The sequence below is a fragment of the Pipra filicauda genome, unplaced genomic scaffold (assembly GCF_003945595.2).
Source record: "Pipra filicauda isolate LSUMZ 115617 unplaced genomic scaffold, ASM394559v2 scaffold445_size546734_pilon, whole genome shotgun sequence".
In the NCBI taxonomy this organism is placed as follows: domain Eukaryota; kingdom Metazoa; phylum Chordata; class Aves; order Passeriformes; family Pipridae; genus Pipra; species Pipra filicauda.
In genome coordinates, this window is record NW_024104582.1 from 229,191 (window position 1) to 235,481 (window position 6,291).

Genomic DNA, 6,291 nt, shown 5'->3' on the forward strand with positions numbered 1-6,291 from the left:
CTTTGTCAAATCCACTACCAGCAAGACTGGACACATCTTCTTACTCTTTAATACAGATGCAACCAATCATTAATTTTACAATTGAACTTGAAGCAAATGTACACTTATTTCCAAAAGCAATAGCAAATTTCATGTGTTCATATTACAAAAAGATTATAGTCAGTTCCAAAATAAGATCATAACTTACTTGACAGTTTTCATGGTTAATGACCTACTGAGATCTGCATGTTGTGCTTCCTACCATATGTATGTGTGGTCATGAATAAAAGGCATTGTCCTCATATCATTGTAGTTTTTTTCACATTCCTTCAGAGGAACATGAATGTTTGTCCATCTTTCTGTCTGGTGACCTGCATTTCTATTTTCTTTTTTCATACCTGCCAAGTAGCACATTCTAAAGCATCGCCACAGAACTAATGAGAGCATTGTAGCATGAAATCACACACACCATTTGAAAACCTCTAGTCCCAGACTAGACAGATATTGACTGAATCACGTTAGTCCAAAACTGAGAAAAACTAAAAAAAAAACCAATACAATTAAAATCAAGCAACATTCTCAAATCTGTCTATAAATCAGCCAATCTCCTAATACGCAGGAGGAAACTCTGAACTGAGGGACAAACAAACCCTAGAGTTTTTACAAACACCAACTACCTTCCCACCAAAAGATTTTGAAGTGAGATATTTACAGAGTTGTATTTCTACTTGAGCCTCTTTCCTGGAAGCTGTGCACTGAGCAGGCCCCAATAGCTTAGATTTTATTTTTATTCTTGTCCTCCCTGTTGCTGCTACTGATACAGACGGGAGAAAAAATTACATGTCTATAGTGTTTTCATAATAAATGCTTTTTAGGACACACAGGATTGTTGCAAGGTTTACACTGTATTTTGTCTTCTTTTCTTAATTATTTTGCCAGTTCCATCAAAAGTCCACCTCCTTCTTCCTGTTTTTCTCTCCCCACACATTCTTATGTGGCACATGTTTAATGAACAGAATAGTAGAACGCTGATGTACCAGTGAGGATGAAGCAACAGTGAATAATGTTCTGCACAGTATGTATTTTCTGTTAACAGTTTGGGAACTAAATATAAAGTTCTCTAAATTCAGCAGCTCTTCATAGCACATAGAGTTAATGGCTCAGTGCATCTGCAATGTCAGGGATGAACTAGGATCTATGAATGCTTTCTTTGTGCTAGCCATAAATCTGCTATATAAGTTACTCCAAAGTGCAATTAAGACAAAATATTAAGACCTGAAACTTGTCTGTCCTTCTCCTCCCCCAATTTTAATCTGACAAGAAAACTCGTAAGGTTTATAGTATACATCTGAGATCACTGATTACTGCTGCCTGGTTAATTCTCCATGCAATGAATTACATACAATTAGTATAAATGAAGGACCAAGTCTTGAGCTGATGTATCTGACAGGAGATAACAAAATATGGTTAGGACATCCAGTCCTGTTTTCATAGGAAAAACTTGCTTTCTGACACGCATTTTTTGGTGTTTATCTAATCATCTTTTACTGGCTCCAGAAGGCATATTGATAGGGATGGTTTTCCCTCAAATCAACATGTGCTCTTGCCTAGGATATACTCATATTTATGCTGAGCTTTCCCTCTCTATTATAAGAAAGTGGTACACCACTTTTCAAAGCATTTTGCCTCCATGTTATATGTATAGTTTCTGAATTCATGAACAAAAGAAAAGAAAAAGCCCACTGTTGTATGCTGAGGATAGGGACAGCTTGTACCTGCACTGCCCACATGCCAAAAGAAAATCATAATGTATAAGACAAGGATATCCCATGATTACAGTCTGTGTCTTGTTGTGAATTTATACTCTTGATTAGAGCAAAAGCAAAAATTTGTCACATCCCACCATTGATAAATTACATTTAATACTCGTGCTTCTTTCTACCCCAAGTTTTTAACAACTCCAAGTGCACACCTCCTTCTGAGAAGGCACAGTAATAAGAGAAGAGAGCAGGCCTGGGGTGCATCTGTCCCCACTTTTTGCCTCTCTTAACTTTGTGAAATCTCCCATGACTCTGCTTCTCTCTGTCTCAGCATTATAGCCCAAGAGAGCTGAAAGGGACCAAGTATTATTTGGCCAAGGCCCTAGACTTCCAAAGACTCAAGTATTTCACAGTCAGAGTACTTTGAATACAGAGCATAACAGGGGAGAAATATGCTCTTTCCCACCAGGATTCAGCTCCTTGGGAACAGTGCCTGCTTTATTCTATTAAAAAATAAATAAATTATGCATATTTGCCTTGCCCCCAGATCTTTTAGTCAGGCCAAAAACTGCTTGTGTGTGATCAGCTCTACTTAGTCAGTCCAGGAAAGGAGAGAAAGCTCTCAGAAGAACTGATGAGAACTCTATATGCTAATTGCTTTTCTGACTGAGAAAAATGTATCAAAAATGATTATAAAGGAGGACAATGAAAAATTAGTTGCTTTGTCTAAATGCTTGAGTTGTTGATAAATGCTCACTGTTTAGGCTCACCAATTTTTTGCAGCCTGCAGCTGCAGAGCCAGTGTTCCTTGTCCCTTGCCATGACTGACGATCTGACTGTCTGCCAGATAATCACCAATTCCTGCTCTGCTGTCTGCTTCAGTTATTTTTTTAAGAGCATTTTTTCTCCTTTTCTTGAACCTGATGATCTCACACCGGAAATTCAGCTTTTTTTTCCCAAAGAAGAGGGTCTTTTGTGATGGCAACAGAGCACTCTTACAATCAGCTGGGAGTTTTCCTTACTTAGTCAAGAAAAAAAATAAGGTCAAGAATTGACAGAGTTCCAGCAGTGCTTAAACTCTAGCAGTACAAAAAAGCTATTTAAGGAGCAACAAAAAACTAAAGACACATTTACTCTGAGGTAATGGTGACATAATTTTTTAGAGAATAATTCCCAGTTATTTTAACCTATTTTTTCTTGCTGCATTCAGGACCAAAATGTGAATAGGATATAGATGTAAACTTTACATGGAGACAGTGTGTCTCACAAATCAGTGTAGAAATTTTCAGCACAAAAATAGTTCTTTACCTCGACAATAAAGGCCAGTTTGATAGTTTATTTTCTTTATTCCTACAATGAGCCCATTGAAAAAACCTTCATCATTTTTATTCTGCTTCAATGCCTTACAGTTTTCTATCCCTTGTAAAGGAAATAAAGTTACCGAAGGCAATTTGGAGACTCTGAATGAGATCTTGTTTTGAAGTTTCATAATGATTTCATGAATTTATTTTGTACTGGAAATTACAGTCTCTTGATTGCTAACATGAGACTTTCAGGTTTTTATTAGCATGTCTGTGGCCAAGGGACTGGTCAAATTTACTTTAGCCTTGGTTCAGGTTTCAGCAGTGCCCTTACTTTATAAGTAAAAGATCCCTTTGTGATCAGAATATCTTTACCTTGCTAATTTAATTTCTGTATTCCCATTTTTCATTTCCCAACTGACTGCTCCATGTCCTCCTGCACAGACATTCTTGGAGAGGAGCTAGTACCTATTTCCTTTCCCATATAATATTATGGGAAAGCAAATCTGCTTTTCACCACCATTTTACCCTTTAGAAAGTCTTTTCAATGCAGCTCCTAGAAACCAAGTGTTGCATGAAGCAGTGGAAATGGTCCAGTTTCTTCAGTACGCCACTCCTTGTGCTATTGTATGCCTGAAAGAGTATATGACCCTTTTCCCAGGTGTTGCAGAGAAGGTAAACCAAGGCTCCCAATCTGCTGAGTTCCTGTTTTGACCTACCTGTTGTTAGAGTAATTTCAAATTATCCTACATGGAAGGCAGAATATGCGAATGATGCTCAAATTTACCTTAGGCAGCTCAACCTTTGGAAAATTTTTTGTATCATCTAATTCAGCTATAGAGATGAAAAAGATATGGGGCTGCCGGAGATGGGGGGAATGGAGAGGAAGATGGTAAAGATGGCAAAAAAAGAGATGGATATGTAGAAATACAGATCCTCTACAGTCAGTGGAGCAGAGTTGTTCACATGCTGAGGCCACTTCATTTAAATACCTTCTTTCAAATGGGATGAATTGTCCTTTGCTGCTATCTGTATCTTTAGGGATTATAGATTCAGACAGAACTATTCATTTTAGTTGTTTGACATATGTACAGAGAAAGTTAGGTGACATGTATCTCATCACAAGGTTCTGCATATGGACAGTTATCACGGAGCAAAAATACTGGGTTAATCTGCTGTTGTATGAGAAAGCAGCTTTTGCTGCTTATGCTGTGCAAGCTATACAGCCCACTGCCAGGAGCTGCTCTGCCAGTGAGAACGTAAGAACAGGAGCCTTAAGGAGCTGGGGGGCAGGAAGATTCTGGCAAGTTTATTGCAAATCAGTGTGAGGGTAAAGAAAGGCCAATTGAACATGGTTTTAAATGGGATTGAGCTCTTAGATCACTATTTAAAACTATCCATTGAAGAGCTTGGCCAGCTCAGTTCTTCAATGGTGAAAGCATTTAAAATATAAAGAAAGGTTTGTCAAGAATTAAAATCTCCTACTCAGGTTCAGCATCAGCTACTGATTGTACATGTCAGATTCCATCCCTTATTCCTGAATCTGTTCTTTTGGATCTCCCTGTCCTGTCCTCACCTTTGAGGGATATGATGTACACGAGCAGAAATGTCTCTCTTCCACTCTTCTTCTTCTTCTTCTTTCCTGGCTTTCACATGAAAATAAATGAAGTCTTGAATGGAGAAACATCTTTTTTACTCTTCAAAAATATCAAAGAATAATGGATTATCAGTGAACATAGTACTTTGCAACAATTGTCATAATTGGCACCATCTCTCTCATTTAAAGGAAGACAATGACTCCGGACATTCTCAGAAACAGCAGACTCTGATTTGAATTGTTGCAATTGCAAGTGTCCACTGGGTAGATCATCTTGTCCCTTCTGCTAATACAGTATTGTTTCCTCTGATATTTTCCTCAGTGTTTCATCCAATCTAATTTTGCCACTCTTCTGGATAGAATATTTCATTACCAAATAGGACTGCTGCTAGTAAATATGACGCTATACTCAGTCCCTAGTTCCCTGTGTTCTGTGGAATCTCATTTTTTTCCAAAAGCAGCTATATTTCTCAATGTCACCTTCATTAAGTGCCCCTTCCCCCTCCTCAGGAAACCAAGAGCATTTCGCATGTTTTTTAGAACTCAAGACAAATAAGTGTCGGTTTGACAAATTCAGGCTGGAACTGTCATGCAATATTCTTGTAAAGGTTCAGGCTTGAATACCAGTCAAATATCATGCCCTCATTACTTTAACACATTTGGTCCTGAGATAAATTCCAGATGTTCAAAAACAAATGAAAATGAAAGAACTGAGGAAAATATTTTATCCATATTTGGGCAAATGTTTTATTTTTAAATAAATAAGCAGAAAACTGAGCTGAAAGTTCTTGGTTAATTAATGTTCATGATACAGTCAGGACATTGGCTCTACAAACTAAAGTTATTTAGTTCTTTCATATTTTTTTTTTTTGGTAACTGAGTTAATTAATGTTTTGTATAATGTAGCAGATGGATTTGAATCACCCCAGATATGTGTTTGAAAAACCAAAACCACATTGATCTCCCAGTGAATGAATAAGATGAAACCAAACACTTCCATGAGAACAATAATCATCACACATTTGTGATTCATATTTGCATAATCAAACAAAGAAATAAATTGTGAAAATGCCAAAATAAACCAAGATCTGCTACATCTATTTTCTGCCATTTTTTCCTAAAGAAACAATCTTGAGGTGATTGTGTTGTTTGCACAGACATCTGTCCAACTGCCTACAATGACTTTTGAACCCACTGGGCAATTTTAGTTGAGTGTGACAGAGGTCACAAAGTCACACTTCAACAAGTTTTGTGGAAATTGTTAACTAAGTATGGGAAATAAGGCCCAGTTTCAACTCTTACTGAGGAAAAGGTAAAGTAAACTTATCACATATTTTTTTTGTGACTGACTTGCTGTTTAATTAGCTAATGCATAGCTTAGGATGAACCTGGAGGGAAGAAGGGAAGAGTAAGAAGAGAGGATAATATAGAAATATAATAGGATTTTGAGTAGTTCAGTACTAGTACTGAAATTTAAAGGATAAAAATCAATAGGAAACCACAGTTCTTTAGGTTGACTGCTCACAGAACAATTTATTTCTTCCTAAATCAGCAGGTCACTTAAACTTTTGTTGCTGCTGCTTCTTTTCTCCTTCATTTACCAATGCATTCCTCTAATAAAGCAGTGAGAGGTAGACATCAGAGTTCAGAAATC